General features: G+C 42.1%; 1 long non-coding RNA gene across 1 annotated transcript in view; it reads right to left on the bottom strand.

The window, feature by feature from the left end:
* The window catches only part of LOC128694745 (uncharacterized), a 73026-nt gene extending 55381 nt beyond the window's left edge, over positions 1-17645 (bottom strand). The window contains exons 1-2 of the long non-coding RNA XR_008407893.2: positions 17510-17645; positions 13040-13214 (exon numbers count right to left, since the gene is read on the bottom strand). This is a non-coding gene — a long non-coding RNA (uncharacterized lncRNA). The remainder of the gene's footprint in view (positions 1-13039; positions 13215-17509) is intronic.
* Positions 17646-18130: the final 485 nt, after the last annotated feature.

Genomic DNA, 18130 nt, shown 5'->3' with positions numbered 1-18130 from the left:
TATATAGGATGGGTTATGTAGGTGCGGGGTTTTGTCTGCGTTGTGGGGAGGAGGAGACGTCTTTCCATGCTGTATATTTTTTGAAAATTTGGGGGTTGTAAGAACATGGTTAGCGAGGGTCATAGGTATAGTGGGGGGGAGGTAACATTTCGACTTTGAGCGCTTTGCATTTTAATGTGGGTGGGGTAACCAAGGACGTTCGGCAGGCAGTGATGTATGTGGTGGCAAATTTTTTTGTATGCCTTGGGGTATGCGGGAGATGGGGGGTGATTGTAGGGTGCGGGCGCTTGCAGCGAATGTGTACCGTATGGTTTGCAGGAATAGGCTACTATATGGGAGGGTGTGGGTAAATAGTTTTCCTTGGGGTTATCATAATCTGACGGTAGGTGTTTTGCTAGGGTTGGGAGTAGGGTAGAGCTGGGATGGGTTGATTTCCCTGCGACTGTCACTTTTGTTTTGTTTTGGGATTAGTGGAGTTTGGAATGTGAAATAAGTGTGTGGTAGTGGAGAATATGGGTGTGCAGTTAAGTGTGAGGGGGGGTATAGTTGGGGGGGTGGACGGGAGACACATGGTTAAGAGAGTGGGGTTTTGACTTAAACTTCAGGTATGGGCTTGAGTATAAAAGGAGTGTGTGTTTGTGGTTAATATAGGCAGTGTCGAGTCAGGGGCTGGTAGGGGGGGGGGCTTTCTGAAGTGTCAGGAGCCAGGATGGTTTTTAATGCTTGATGTATTTCAGTACTGCATATGTACCACTGTGTGTGTTATGTACGGTTTCAGGAGTTTTGCTCCTGTGTGGGACTGTATGTTTTACAATTGTTATGTGCTGTTTAGGTGGGGTGTGCCATGTTCTTCCTGCGAGGTTAGACACTTCATTAGGTGTTGGGTTTTTTATGTGGCGAGTGAAACATGTCCTGGTTAGGGCATTCAAAGGAGACCCTTTATTTGATGCTTAAAGATAGGGAAGTAATACAAAGGCCCAATGTTTCCACTTTGGTTTATACTTATAGATCCAAAGAAAATCTTTTATAACCATTATATGTTTTGTTTCGGAATCCCGTTGTCAGAAACCTAACTGTTACAAGGTTACGGGATATGTTCATATAATGTACTTACTACTTAATTTGTATTATTTGTATGTTCTTTTACCTTTTACAAGAATAGCAAACTCTTTGTTTGGTTCTTAATGTTCTTTTGTGTGTGTTTGTAATTGCTGTACCACACTTGTGACATTGTGCATTTTATGTGGTGGTACTGTAAGCCAAGTGGAAGTTACCTTTGTATTATGATTTACGAACTTGGTGTATCATTGTAGAATTTTATATTTTATGTTCATTAGTGATGAGTTTACTTTTGGCTCGTATTGTATATATGTGTTAGGTTAACGAAAATTTTTATTGTGCACCTTTCGTAGCTTATTTTACTTTGTATTACTCCGATAGGGGGGGGGGTTTGGCTGGAGTAGGGGGGAGTTTAGTTTGAAGGGTGTTATGGAATTAAACATACTATATTACCTTGTTTTGGTATCTAAGATGTTCAAGTCATGGTTTTGGATATCAGATTTTATCTTAGTAGAGAATTGTTCTTTTTTTTTTTTCGTTTTTTTTTTTTTTTTTTTTTTTTTTTTTGGTGTTATTTTATGTTACGTATTGTCAGGTTTCTACAGAGTATGTGTTTCAGTTTTCTCCTTAAGTTGGTTCTAGTTTGCGTTTTCCTTTTAGATACCTTTTTGTTATAAGATGATATACTTTTTTATAATTGTATGTCAAACGTATGTTTAAGTTTCTTTTAATAAAATATAAAAAAATGCTCACACACACACACACACACACACATACATGATAACGACATACAAAATACTGAGAGGAATTGACAAGGTGGACAAAGACAGGATGTTCCAGAGATTGGACACAGTAACACGGGGACACAGTTGGAAGTTGAAGACACAGATGAATCACAGGGATGTTAGGAAGTATTTCTTCAGCCACAGAGTAGTCAGTAAGTGGAATAGTTTGGGAAGCGATGTAGTGGAGGCAGGATCCATACATAGCTTTAAGCAGAGGTATGATAAAGCTCACGGTTCAGGGAGAGTGACGTAGTAGCGATCAGTGAAGAGGCGGGGCCAGGAGCTCGGAGTCGACCCCCGCAACCTCAACTAGGTGAGTACAACTAGGCGAGTACAACTAGGCGAGTACAACTAGGTGAGTACAACTAGGTGAGTACAACTAGGTGAGTACAACTAGGTGAGTACAACTAGGTGAGTACACACACACACTCACACACACACACTCACACACACACACCCACACACACCCACACACACCCACACACACCCACACACACCCACACACACCCACACACACCCACACCCACCCACACACTCACACACTCACACACTCACACACTACAACTAGGTGAGTACAACTAGGTGACTCACACACTCACACACTCACACACACACACTCACACACACACACTCACACACACACTCACACACGCACACTCACACACTCACACACTCACACACTCACACACTCACACACTCACACACTCACACACTCACACACTCACACACTCACACACTCACACACTCACACACTCACACACTCACACACTCACACACTCACACACTCACACTCACACTCTCCACTATTTCTTTCGTCTGGTGCCCAGCTTTGTTGAAGCCCTATGATTTGTGCTCTAGTTTCAGGTGTTCAAGACTTCCTTTTACCCATAATCAAACATGTACAGCCAGAAAAACAAAGGGAACACCAGACAAAAGAAGAGACAAATGAGAGAAAAGTGCAACACTTCCTCTCACCATGGCAGCCATGTGAGCACTGCGGAATCACTGTGGAGTGTGGTGGCAGGCCGTGACATCATGCTAACGGCTGCTACCCGGCATAATGCACTGACGAAAAAAAACACCCAATCCCGTATGGTAGGCCTTTAATTTTAGTCATGACATTATGCTGGGCCGCTCATCCGGCATAATGCCGTGACTAGCACTGTATGTATGTTCCCAAAGATTCTGACTCGTGGGGAAAAAGCGCAACAAAGTTCCTTAAGAAGCCAGGCAAAAGACTCCTCAGGGCAACTATGGATCCCAGAGTGGCTAGTTTTCTATTCCAGAGACTCGGCACTGCTGTTTTGAGGGGTAATGCCTGCTGTATCCTGGGTATGCGGCCCAGCTCTGAGAAGCTGGATAAGATTTTCACATTGTAGTCTTTGACAAACACACACGAATATGTACTTGAAATGAATCCCTCAAACCTTATGTACCATATATGCCATTTGTGTACCATAACTACATCTTTTAAGCCTTGTGTATCATATTATGTAATTACATATACTTACTGGTAAAACAAAATGGGAGGTAAGAGGTGCAATATTCAAATGGCTTCAAGAAGAAATCCAAATATTTTTTCCATGAAGCCCTTTTACCAACTTTTCCTAGATTACTGATCCCACAATTTGCAGTGTTTTTATTGGATATATATATATATATATATACATTATATATATATATATATATATATATATATATATATATATATATTTATATATATATATATACATTATATATATATATATTCGAACCTATATATATATAGTGCTATACCTATATACCACATATATATATATATATATATATGAACACTGATCTCTGGCTGGAGGAGATTCGAACCTACGAACCTCGGAACAAGGTACGCAGTGCTATACCAATCTCACCACACTGGACCAATACCTTGGTGAGATTGGTATAGCACTGCGTACCTTGTTCCAAGGTTCGTAGGTTCGAGTCTCCTCCAGCCAGAGATCAGTGTTTGTGTATATTTCGCCTGCTCTTGCTAATTCCTTGCATATATATATATATATATATATATATATATATATATATATATATATATATATATATATATATATATATATATATATATATATATATATATATATATATATATATATCACATCGGCCGTTTCCCACAAAGGCAGGGTGACCGAAAAATAAGAAACACTTTCCGTCATCATTCACTCCATCACTGTCTTGCGAAAGGCACGCTTACACTACAGTTAAACTACAACATTAACACCCTCTCCTTCAGAGTGCAGGCACTTTACTTCCCACCTCCAGGACTCGAGTCCGGTCTGCCGGTTTCCTTCGAGTCCTGGAGGTGGGAAGTACAGTGCCTGTGCTCTGAAGGGGTGGTGTTGACGTTGCAGTTTTAACTGTAGTGTAAGCGTGCCTTTGGCAAGACAGTGACGGAGTGAATGATGAAAGTTGTACATAACTCTTTGCTTTTATATTTACCACCGATCAGCAAAATCTGTCCACATCAACTTCGGGACTGTGCCATGTCTGGACAAAGGAGAGAAAAGTTTCAGAAATAAGCGCTTGTCCTGCGCTCTCCCAACTTTCCTGTTCTCCCCATTGAGCTGCGAATTAAATATCTGACGGGTCCTCAATAAAAATAAAAATCCGTAAATAAAATACACAGTGCTTTGTTCCACAACAATAGAGTCCAGACGAAATGTATGAAAGTTTGGCGCCCGCGTTCCAGGTTGTCACCAGACAGTAAAGCAGAGGACGTTCTTTACTCCCTTCCTCACCTCTACTTCCCTTCCTTGCCTCTTACCTTCCTCGCCTCTACTTCCCTTCCTTGCCTCTTACCTTCCTCGCCTCTACTTCCCTTCCTCGCCTCTACTTCCCTTCCTTGCCTCTTACCTTCCTCGCCTCTACTTCCCTTCCTTGCCTCTTACCTTCCTCGCCTCTACTTCCCTTCCTCCCCTGTTCCCTTCACCTCTACTCCCCTCCCGCCTTTCCCTTAATCTCTCCTTCCCACTATGCCTCCTTCCCTATCTCACTCTCCCCTTTCCTGAAGTTTTGTATATTTAATAGTAGTAATAGTAGTATTAATAGTAATATAGTAATAGTAGTATTAATAGTAATATAGTAATAGTTGCAGTAATAGAGTAATATAGTAATAGTAGTTGCAGTAGTAGTATTAGCAATAGTAGCAGCAATAGTAGTAGTAACAATAGTAGCAGCAATAGTAGTAGTATAGTATTAGGAATAGTAGCAATATTATTAGCAATAGTAGTAGCAATAGTAGTATTAGCAATAGTAGTAGCAATAGTAGTATTAGCAATAGTAGTAGCAATAGTAGTATTAGCAATAGTAGTAGTAACAATAGTAGCGATTGTAGTAGTAATAATAGCGATTGTAGTAGTAGCAATAGTAGTAACAATAGTAGCGATTGTAGTAGCAATAGTATTAGTAGCAATAGTAGTAGCGATAGTAGTAGCAATAGTAGTAACGATAGTAGTAGCAATAGTAGTAACAATAGCGATAGTAGCAATAGTAGTAACAATAGCAGTAGTAACAATAGTAGCGATAGTAGTAGTAACAATAGTAGCGATAGTAGTAGCAGCAATAGTAGTAGCAATAGTAGTAACAGTAGTATCAATAGTGGTAGCAATAGTATTAGCAATAGTATTAGCAATAGTAGTAGTATTCGCAATAGTAGTAGTAGTATTCGCAATAGTAGTAGTAGTATTCGCAATAGTAGTAGTATTCGAAATAGTAGTAGTATTCGCAATAGTAGTAGTAGTATTCGCAATAGTAGTAGTAGTATTCGCAATAGTAGTAGTAGTATTCGCAATAGTAGTAGTAGTATTCGCAATAGTAGTAGTAGTATTCGCAATAGTAGTAGCAGTATTAGCAATAGTAGTAGCAGTATTAGCAATAGTAGTAGCAGTATTAGCAATAGTAGTAGCAGTATTAGCAACAGTAGTAGCAGTATTAGCAACAGTAGTAGCAGTATTAGCAACAGTAGTAGCAGTATTAGCAACAGTAGTAGTATTAGCAATAGTAGTAGTATTAGCAATAGTAGTAGCAGTATTAGCAATAGTAGTAGCAGTATTAGCAATAGTAGTAGCAGTATTAGCAATAGTAGTAGCAGTATTAGCAATAGTAGTAGCAGTATTAGCAACAGTAGTAGCAGTATTAGCAACAGTAGTAGCAGTATTAGCAACAGTAGTAGTATTAGCAATAGTAGTAGTATTAGCAATAGTAGTAGTGTTAGCAATAGTAGTAGTGTTAGCAATAGTAGTAGTAGTGTTAGCAATAGTAGTAGTAGTGTTAGCAGTAGTAGTAGTAGTGTTAGCAGTAGTAGTAGTATTAGCAGTAGTAGTAGTATTAGCAGTAGTAGTAGTATTAGTAATAGTATTAGCAATAGTAGCAGTACCAATAGTAGCAGTACCAATAATAGCAGTACCAATAGTAGCAGTACCAATAGTAGCAGTACCAATAGTAGCAGTACCAATAGTAGCACTAGCAATAGTAGTAGTGTTAGCAATAGTAGTAGTGTTAGCAATAGTAGTAGTGTTAGCAATAGTAGTAGTATTAGCAGTAGTAGTAGTATTAGCAATAGTAGTAATAGTATTAGCAATAGTAGTAATAGTAGCAACAGTAGTAATAGTAGCAACAGTAGTAATAGTAGCAGCAATAGTAGTAGCAGCAGCAGCAGCAATAGTAGTAGCAGCAGCAGCAATAGTAGTAGCAGCAGCAATAGTAGTAGCAGCAGCAATAGTAGTAGTAGCAGCAATAGCAGTAGTAGCAGCAATAGTAGTAGCAGCAATAGTAGTAGCAGCAATAGTAGCAATAGTAGTAGTAGTAGCAGCAGCAGCAATAGTAGTAGTAGCAGCAGCAGCAGCAGCAATAGTAGTAGCAGCAGCAGCAGCAGCAATAGTAGTAGTAGCAGCAGCAGCAGCAATAGTAGTAGCAGCAGCAGCAGCAATAGTAGTAGTAGTAGCAATAGTAGTAGTAGTAGCAATAGTAGTAGCAATAGTAGTAGCAATAGTAGTAGTAGCAATAGTAGTAGTAGCAATAGTAGTAGTAGTAGCAGCAATAGTAGTAGCAATAGTAGTAGTAGTAGCAGCAATAGTAGCAGCAATAGTAGTAGTAGTAGCAGCAATAGTAGCAGTAGTAGCAATAGTAGTAGTAGCAATAGTAGTAGCAGCAATAGTAGTAGTAGCAGCAGCAATAGTAGTAGTAGCAGCAATAGTAGTAGTAGCAGCAATAGTAGTAGTAGCAGCAATAGTAGTAGCAGCAGCAGTAGTAGCAGTAGCAGCAGTAGTAGTAGTAGCAGCAGTAGTAGTAGTAGTAGCAGCAATAGTAGTAGCAATAGTAGTAGTAGTACCAATAGTAGTAGTAAAAACACTACTATATCTAGTTTACACAAATACCCACACATAGAATGAAACTTGTGACAACGTTTCGGTCCGATTTGGACCATTAACCAGTTAATGGTCCAAATCGGACCGAAGCGTCGTCATTAATTTCATTCTATGTGCGGGTTATTTGTGTATTGTTCCAGTCACGGTATTGTGCCTCTATTTTTCCCATGTTTTTCTTAGTGTTTCTATAGCAATTGTTTCAAATGAACAGACAGAATTAATTAAAAAGATTCGTATCTAAAACAAGACGATATTATACAAGAAAATTTTCCCTTAATGCAACTGCAATATATACACCTATATAGGTGTAAAGCAAGAGTTTTAAACATTACAGTGAAGAGGATGGAAGCATTGGAAATGTCTGGTGAATATTATGCAGAGAATTCGTATTTTGATAAATTAGACACATGTGCAACTCTTGGGTATCTTTATTGTGGAAACGTTTCGCCACACATTGGCTTCATCAGTCCGTACGTAGGAGAAACTTGAACAGGAGGAGAATGAGGTAATCAGTCCCTCAACCTTGAGTCGATGTGGTCAGTCCATCAATCTTGAATAGAGTACGGCATATGAGCGAAGAAGGAGCTTATAAACCGTAGGCAGGAGAGGTGCAGCAGTCGTAGGTGGTGTCACCTCTCCTGCCTACAGCTCTAAGCTGCTTCTTCGCTCATATGCCGTACTCTATTCAAGATTGATGGACTGACCACATCGACTCAAGGTTGAGGGACTGATTACCTCATTCTCTTCCTGTTCTTCAAGCTTCTCCTGTGTATGGACTGATGAAGCCACTGTGTGGCGAAACGTTTCCTTAATAAAGATACCCAAGAGTTGTACATGTGTCTAATTTATCAACGTGTCGGTTCTGTGAACCATTCATCCATATTTTTGTTGTTTAACTCTGGTCTCAAGAGACTTGCCAGTAGGTTGTGTATACACAACCTACTGATTCCTTGGGAGAATTTTTAATCAATTTTTGTTTTACGGTATTGCCACATTTAATGCCAACTTTAACATTAAAAGTATGACAAAATCGTATAACAAAAATTAATTAAAAGCAAAAATTAATTTAAAATTCGGAATGGTTGAAGTTCCTTTGTATGTCGGGACGCCAGTAACACTGACACCTTGACATGTATTCCCTGGAATGCAGGCGAGAAAGATGCATGATAATATACACTTGGAAAATCCTAGAGGGATTAGTACCAGATCTGCACACGAAAATCACTCCCTACAAGAGCAAAAGATAAGATTTTCTTCGGATTTTTAACCCCGGAGGGTTAGCGACCCAGAATAACCCAAGTCAGTGCCTCATCTGTCTAACTTATTTCCATTGGGGTCCTCAATCTTGTCAACCAGGATGCGACCCACACCAGTCGACTAACACCCAGGTACCTATTTGCTGCTAGGTGAACAGGGCAACAGGTGTAAGGAAACGCGTCGAAATGTTTCCACCCGCAGAAAATCGAACCTGGGCCCTCCGTATGTGAAGCAAGAACTTTAGCCACCAGGCCACCAGATGGTGCAACATCCCCCAAATGAAAAGCAGGGGCTCCACAAGTACAATAAGAGAGAACACAATAAGTGTCAGGAGCTCAAGACTGCTCAAATGCCTCCTAACATACATAAGGGGGATTACCAGTAAACCCCTGGCTGTCTTCAAGAAGGTGCTACACAGGCACCTAAATTCAGTACGTCGGTTTACGTACGCTCGTACGTCGGTTTACATGCGACCAGAAGTAACAGCCTGCTTGATCAGGCCCAGATCCACCACGAGACCTGGTCACAGACTGGGCCATGGGATGGACTTCGAACAGGCGATAAATGACATGCCCATGCACTCTGCCCCAGGGCCAGACTCATGGAACTCAGTGTTCATCAAGAACTGCAAGAAGCCCCTATCACGAGCTTTTACCATCCTATGGTGAGGGAGCATGGACACAGGGGTCGTCACACAGTTACTAAAAACAACAGACATAGCCCCACTCCACAAAGGAGGCAGTAAAGCAATAGCAAAGAACTACAGACCGATAGCACTAACATCCCATATCATAAAAATCTTTGAAAGGGTCCTAAGAAGCAAGATCGCCACCCATCTAGATACCCATCAGTTACACAACTCATGGCAACATGGGTTTAGAGCAGGTCGCTCCTGTGTCTCAGCTACTGGATCACTACGACAAGATCCTAGATGCACTAGAAGACAAAAAGAATGCAGATGTAATAAATACAGACTTTGCAAAAGCCTTCAACAAGTGTGACCATGGTGTAATAGTGCACAAAATGCGTGCTAAAGGAATAACAGGAAAGGTTGGTAGATGGATCTATAATTTCCTCACAAACAGAACACAAAGAGTAGTAGTCAACAGAGTAAAATCTGAGGTGGCTACGGTGAAAAGCTCTGTTCCACAAAGCACAGTACTCGCTCCCATCTTGTTTCTCATCCTCATATCTAACAGACAAGGATGTCAGCCACAGCACCGTGTCTTCCTTCGCAGATGACACCCGAATCTGCATGGCAGTGTCTTCCATTGCAGACACTGCAAGGCTCCAGGCAGACATCAACCAAATTTTTCAGTGGGCTGCAGAAAACAATATGAAGTTCAACGATGAGAAATTTCAATTACTCCTATATGGTAAACATGAGGAAATTAAAACTTCATCAGAGTACAAAACAAATTCCTTTCACAAAATAGAGCGAAAAACCAACGTCAAAGACCTGGGAGTGATCATGTCGGAGGATCTCACCTTCAAGGACCATAATATTGTATCAATCGCATCCGCTAGAAAAATGACAGGATGGATAATGAGAACCTTCAAAACTAGGGATGCCAAGCCCATGATGACACTCTTCAGGTCACTTGTTCTATCTAGGCTGGAATATTGCTGCACACTAACAGCATCTTTCAAGGCAGGTGAAATTGCTGACCTAGAAAATGTACAGAGAACCTTCACGGCACGCATAACGGAGATGAAAAAAAACCTCAATTACTGGGAGCGCTTGAATTTCCTGAACCTGTACTCCCTGGAACGCAGGCGGGAGAGATGCATGATTATATACACCTGGAAAATCCTAGAGGGACTAGTACCGAACTTGCACACGAAAATCACTCACAACGAAAGAAAAAGACTCGGCAGACGATGCAACATCCCTCCAATGAAAAACAGGGGTGTCACTAGCACATTATGAGACAATACAATAAGTGTCAGGGGCCTAAGACTGTTCAACTTCCTCCCAGCATACATAAGGGGGATTACCAATAGACCCCTGGTTGTCTTCAAGTAGGCACTGGACAAACACCTGAAGTTGGTACCTAACCAGCCTGGCTGTGGCTCGTACATTGGATTGCGTGCAGCCAGCAGTAACAGCCTGGTTGATCAGGCTCTGATCCACCAGGAGGCCTGGTCACAGACCGGGCCGAGGGGGCGTTGACCCCCGGAACTCTCTCCAGGTAAACTCCAGGTATACTCCCTCTCCAGATATACTCCAGATTGTGTATACTCCATCCTAAGTAGACGATTAAAGCGTCATTGGTTCTCAAGAAGTTGGACAATTTCACCTGTAGTGCGGTCGTCAGGAGTGTGGCCAAGGTCCTCTTCGACGAGTCAGAGACTGACCCACGAAGTGGGCGAAGGTGCACAGGGTGCGTCCTGTCATGGGTAACACGACTGCAAACAAATCACGGAATGGGTGAGGGTTGAACCATTGGTAAGAGAGAGAGAAAACTCAAAGGCCACCTGGACCAGTGGTTAACGAACTGGCCTGAGAGTCTTATCACTCGCTTGCCTTGGTCTTAAACCCCACCCGTTCCCTGATATGAGCGAGAGTTTTAAAGGGTAGATGTAAGAGTGGGATGGCCCAATAAAGCAATAAAAATTACTTTCCTTAGTGACTATACAGTGCCTGAGGAATGGAAGGTAATCATACTTGATCCAAAGAGTAGGAGCAGCTCTTCTTCCTTGAATTAGGGGGCTTTAGAGGCATCACTTAATCACGTTTTGTCAAAAACACGAAGTATATAAATTTCGGTGTCTCCGCTTAATCATAAAGTCATCATTTTCTGTTATAGACAATAGAAAACTTTTATTCATGTACAACTAAAGAATTCTTAAAGATATGATAAGTTCAAATCAAATCCTTTATTTTCTTGTACAGTACAATGTGTAGTTTACATGTAATAAAATATTGTCCACCACAAAGAAACCCCTTAGAATGCATGGAATTTTTAACCCGGAAGGTTAGCCACCCGGGATAACCCAAGAAAGTCAGTGCATCATCGAAGATAAGATAAGATTTCGTTCGGATTTTTAACCCCGGAGGGTTAGCCACCCAGGATAACCCAAGAAAGTCAGTGCGTCATCGAGGACTGTCTAACTTATTTCCATTGGGGTCCTTAATCTTGTCCCCCAGGATGCGACCCACACCAGTCGACTAACACCCTCTTATTTCCATTGGGATCCTTCAGTATTTTCACCCAGGATGCAACTCACCGGTCGACTAACACTCAGGTACCTACTTACTGCTAGGTGAACAGAGGTAGTGTGTGCAAGGAAACAAAAGTCCAGCATTTTCCCTTGAACTGAGGCCTGGCTGTCTTCAAGCAGGCACTGGACGAGCACCTGAAGTCGGTACCTGACCAGCCGGGCTGTGGCTCGTACATTGGATTGCGTGCAGCCAGTAGTAACAGCCTGGTTGATCAGGCTCTGATCCACCAGGTCTGGTCACAGACCGGGCCGCGGGGGCGTTGACCCCCGGAACTCTCTCCAGGTAAACTCCAGGAACCAGGCCCGGTGGCCTGGTGGCTAAAGCTTCCGATTCACAAACGGAGGGCACGGGTTCGATTCCCGGCAGGTGAAAACATTTTGACACGTTTCCTTACACTTGTTGTCCTGTTCACCTAGCAGCAAGTAGGTACCTGGGTGTTAGTCGACTGGTGTGGGTCGCATCCTGGGGGACAAGATTGAGGACCCCAATGGAAATAAGTTCGACAGTCCTCGATGACGCACTGACTTTCTTGGGTTATCCTAGGTGGCTAACCCTCCGGGGTTAAAAATCTGAACGAAATCTTATCTTAACTCAAATCCTTTAGATGTAAGCAGAAGACGCTACCGCTCGAGCGATGAACCCCTTTACATACTTCATCGAAGTGGAGGTAAACTTCAGTCCCTTAGATCAAAATCCTTTCACAATTATCAAGGCACCCTCTCCTCCTCCCTTCGTTCCCCTAGATAGGTCTTATGCAACAAAATATATTTTTTTCTCAATTAAACAAACGGATCAATGAAGCTGCATTTCCACTTTCATTGAACCATAGAACATCTACTCTTCAAGAACTGACTAAACTAGACGTGTTTGAGAGAGCCATCCTCCGTATCACTTGATCCCAGCCCATGGTGCCTCAGTGCATGCATGAAGGCCAACACCTGTACCTCAAAACCCACAAGAGACAGAGCATCCACTCATCTTCGGGAAGACCCGGATCCATCAATCTACACAACACCTTCCTATACTTACTTACCAACACCCTCCATTCCATGCACTCGCATCAAACCAGCCCCACTCACTCACCTAAAAGTAATCACCCTTTGCATCCTCTGATGTCCATGTGCTGTACGACCCATGTAGAGTACTTAATATCTTGAAAGAGCTCAAAATTACCAACATCGGAGATTAATCAATGATTACCCTCAGATATCTATATTAGATGCTTATTACCTAATCCATAGTCTTTATGCGGCCCGTTAATGTTTCCTCTTATTTCCTTAACACGGTGCCTATCTACAGGTATTTGTCTGTGTACTTACCAAGTTGTGATTACAGGGGGAACTCTCAGCTCCAGGCCTCTCCTCTTCCTCCCAAACGATGACTTTTTACAGACTAGCTTCTTGGACCCAGTAACACTCATACCTGAAGACACAGCGCTAGCAGACTGCTGCTGTCATTTCATCCGGATCCAGCCACTTCCTAACTGCTCTGGAACTAAAAAATAATTTTTATGTCATTACTGGGCATTTTCGTTTTTAACTCCCCCCTCCCTCTCTATCACCCTTCCTGCCTTTCAAATTTCCTGTCCCTATTTACTCCTAAAAAATGTACAGAGAACCTTCACGGCACGCAAAACTGCGATAAAACACCGCAATTAATGGGAACGCTTGAAGTTCCTCAACCTGTACTCCCTAGAACACAGGCGGGAGAGATACAAGATTATATATACTTGGAAAATCCTAGAGGGATTAGTACCAAGCTTGCACACAAAAATCACTCCCAGCGAAAGCAGAAGACTCGGCAGACGATGCAACATCCCCCCAATGAAAAGCAGGGGTGCCACTAGCACGATAAGAGACAACACAATAAGTGTCAGGGGCCCAAGACTGCTCAACTACCTCCCAGCATACATAAGGGGGATTACCAACAGACCCCTGGATGTCTTCAAGCAGGCACTGGATAGGCACCTAAAGTCAGTACCTGACCAGCCGGACTGTGGTTCATACGTTGGATTATGTGCGGTCATCAGTAACAGCCTGGTTGATCAGGCCCTGATCCACCATGAGGCCTGGTCACAGACCGGGCCACGGGGGCGTTGACCCCCGGAACTCTCTCTAGGTATATTCCAGGTATACTAGTCAGCAGAAGTGCAGCATATGAGAACAGTTTCGAGGATTGGCGAAATCAGTTGCAGGAACAAAGTCACGAGGGCGCTCTGTAAGCTATTTAAACTGTACGGTTACTTGTAAGATAAGTAACTACAAGTGGAATATTTAAGGTGTGTTATCAACTGCAGCTAAAGGTCTAAGTTGCTGTTGTAAGGTGATCAACAGATGAAACTGTAAAGTTAACTTGAAGTGAAAATGAATTGTAAACCACAGGTGGAGTCGCGTGAACCACAGGTGGAGTCGCGTGAACCACAGGTGGAGTCGCGTGAACCACAGGTGGAGTCGCGTGAACCACAGGTGGAGTCGCGTGAACCACAGGTGGAGTCGCGTGAACCACAGGTGGAGTCGCGTGAACCACAGGTGGAGTCGCGTGAACCACAGGTGGAGTCGCGTGAACCACAGGTGGAGTCGCGTGAACCACAGGTGGAGTCGCGTGAACCACAGGTGGAGTCGCGTGAACCACAGGTGGAGTCGCGTGAACCACAGGTGGAGTCGCGTGAACCACAGGTGGAGTCGCGTGAACCACAGGTGGAGTCGCGTGAACCACAGGTGGAGTCGCGTGAACCACAGGTGGAGTCGCGTGAACCACAGGTGGAGTCGCGTGAACCACAGGTGGAGTCGCGTGAACCACAGGTGGAGTCGCGTGAACCACAGGTGGAGTCGCGTGAACCACAGGTGGAGTCGCGTGAACCACAGGTGGAGTCGCGTGAACCACAGGTGGAGTCGCGTGAACCACAGGTGGAGTCGCGTGAACCACAGGTGGAGTCGCGTGAACCACAGGTGGAGTCGCGTGAACCACAGGTGGAGTCGCGTGAACCACAGGTGGAGTCGCGTGAACCACAGGTGGAGTCGCGTGAACCACAGGTGGAGTCGCGTGAACCACAGGTGGAGTCGCGTGAACCACAGGTGGAGTCGCGTGAACCACAGGTGGAGTCGCGTGAACCACAGGTGGAGTCGCGTGAACCACAGGTGGAGTCGCGTGAACCACATTTGGTGTCACGTGAACCACAGGTGACAGCAGAAGACAAAGTGCACACGACGAGTTATTTGTCCTCTCTGACGTATAAGAAAAGTCAGTTACAAGAGACCAAGGGGAAAAAAAATCAGAGAAATGTAAGGAAAAACTATGAAGGGAAGAGTGGTGAATTTGTGACCTGGATGTGAGAAGCGTCAAGACACTCACGGTTTATCTCATGATGTTCGCACGTCTCTTCTTAGTGATAAGTGATAGATTATACTAACAGTATAATTTATTAGGTAAAGATAGTGAAGAGGGTGATGTCCCACAAACATAGTATACTTCAAGAAAAGACAGAAGAGGGCGAGTGCGCCAAAAACCCTACGGAAGTTGTTGTCCAGCAAACTTAGTTAAGGGAGTGATATTCCACAGAGTGACGACGGTGATGTCCCACAAATATCTAGAAAAGGGCGATATCTTGCCAGCATACAAAACCTTTAACTGGTTTTTGTTTCATTCTCCACCGACATGAGGTACCTTCCTGGATCGTTACCATCTACAAGCCTAAAATATGTTGCGGTTTCCATTTTATCTCCATTATTTTTCACTAACTTCATTGGACGCCTCCCTCATTATTTTTGATAGATTCTTATAACCTATCTGCTGCAGTATATGAGCTGTGATACACAAGTCACAGATACTCTGAGATCTGAGCTCAGTATTAACCACGGTGAACTGTATGTCGCAAAACACTGTATGATCAACGTGCAACGTCTGTTACATTATGTGAAGCAACTGATTGTTCTACATATTCTGTATGTTACTGTACTTTTGTGTTTTACTCGACTTCATACATCTTACTGAACTGTTTATACGTTATTATTCAGCTTTTGCATGTTACTGTACTGTTGTTGCAAATTAATGAGCTGTTCTTGTACGTTGCTGAGCATGACTCACGAAATCGTAATGACACGATTGCAAACAAACCATACCACGGGCGGGGATAGAACCCGCGATCAGAGTGTCTCAAAACTCCAGACCGTCACGGCCACGGTAGCTGGAGATTCGTCTGTAAAAACTTGCATTTGTGGTCACAGTTGTGCCTATGCTAACCTTTCTATGGTGTAGAAATATACCTAGTTGGACGTATCTTAAAGTGGCTAGCTGGTCCAGTGGCTAACGCGACGGTCTGGAGTTTTGAGACACACTGATCGCGGATTCTATCCCCGCCCGTGGTATGGTTTGCTGAGCGTTTTTGTATGTCACTGCATATTTTTTTGCGTCTTACTGTACCGTTTTGTGTATTACTTTACATTTCTTATACATTCATATGCTGTTCCTTTATGTTACTACAATGTTTATGTATGAGAAAGGTTCCAAATACTCTAAACTTCCCTGCTACATCTTTCACATCAGTGTCTCGCATATTGGAATTCTTGTTTCCCAGGATCCCATTGTCTCATCTCTTATTTACCTATGCAATAATAATTCATATAATAAGCACAAGAAACTAATTTTAAGATTTTAAAGAGGTGAACTGGTAAGCCAGTGGAAGGCCTCGGTCAAATGACCAAAAGCTCCTGACGAATCTTACCTAAACAAAAAACATTAACTATGAGAATTAAGCAGACCTGAAGCCTGGCAAGTACGCCATGTTGCTAATATCTCTTACATTGTTGTTTATTTTAATTATTAATTGCTTTCCTACGTTTGTAACTAGCAACACAAGTCATGTCTCGTTAAATTTTAATGTAAGCACTAGCAATCTCTTCTTCTATCACAAATCTATCATATACATTATCTGTAATAGAAAAACACCTGCTGTTTAATTCACTTAAATATTTTATAATTCTTTCTGATACTATGTCCTGCTGTTCTGAACTGTATCAGACAAAGTGTGACACTTCAGATGGAAAAAAATGGTATAAAATACAGACAATGGAAATATAAACACATATGCAGTATAATGTGATCCTTTATTGACAACTTTTCGCCCACACAGTGGGCTTTTTCAAGTCACAAACAGATCTACCTGGGGTGGAAGGTATGCGAGTATGTGTTTATATTTGCAGTGTGACACTTCAGCTTCTCTTCGCTAACGAAGAGATTCTTAAAAATATACCCAGAAATAATTGTCGTAATTTCTATAAAATGCTTCAGTAACTACGGCAGTTTCAAAAGTTTCCTTTCAGCAGTGAAAGATATAACGGGTTCATTAGCCATGACAGTGTTAAAGGTTACTTTCCTAAAGAGCTGGAGTCACTTTGGTTACAGTGGCTATGAAGAATATAAATTTACAGTATTTAAAAGATAACGCTAGAATGTGGAAACAAGATAAGTGAAATACACTGGCTAATCTTTAACTTATGAATGGTTAAGAAATAAATAACTAAAAAATCTCTCTTTCTTAGTATCTTTCACATTTACATTTATCTCAGATTCTCAAAAAATCTCTTGATCTCATCAGCTAGAAAATATAATTTACCACCTGATAAGACACGTAAAAGCTACGTTTACCCTCACACTGCCATCACCTCGCTGTCTGCTCTTTACCGACTCTAATTTACCTAAATCAGCTGTTACCTCTCACCCTGCTTACTACTTAATAATCCTGTTATCTCCCTCATGCATACATATACATACTTTTAAACATGCATACATACATGGCTGAAGCTGCTGGAGAGGTATATCCCTCACTCACACATTGGCTGTTTATTCACACAACTCCAAGCTCACACTGACCTAAAAATCAGGTAACACAGCCGGTCAACCTCAAGTGACGTAGCCAGCGACCTCCCCTGCTCGGCTATTAACCAATACAACTAACTCTTAGAACCATTCACATAATTTATAATAATTCAATAAGATAAGGTGCACTTACGTTAATATTTAGGAGAGTTTAATATAGCAAAGATTTAAATTTAACAACAACCATCGTTACCTCAGTTTTTCCAGAGAATTGCCATGTAAACAGATAAACCAAACCAACAAACTCTTGCCAAGAGAGTGTTAACAATAATTAATTCAGCCAGAATCTTGACTACAGAGGATCTGTTGACAAGATAGTGTGGAGTATGACACTAATTTTGTTTTATAGGAAGGAAGAGTGTTAAAAAGCCTTAGTCCCCTCACTTATATTTTTTTTTTTATATTTTATTTATAACATACAATACATTAACAAAAGCATACAGTATGAGAACATCGACAGACAATATAAATTCATCAATTTCTATACACTGGAATACGCAGTAATATGTCAAATATATACACTTCATGCAGCTGAT

This window comes from Cherax quadricarinatus, chromosome 51 (genome assembly GCF_038502225.1).
Source record: "Cherax quadricarinatus isolate ZL_2023a chromosome 51, ASM3850222v1, whole genome shotgun sequence".
Taxonomy (NCBI): domain Eukaryota; kingdom Metazoa; phylum Arthropoda; class Malacostraca; order Decapoda; family Parastacidae; genus Cherax; species Cherax quadricarinatus.
Note: the sequence above shows the minus strand (reverse complement) of the source record. Positions and strands in the feature narration are given on the sequence as shown.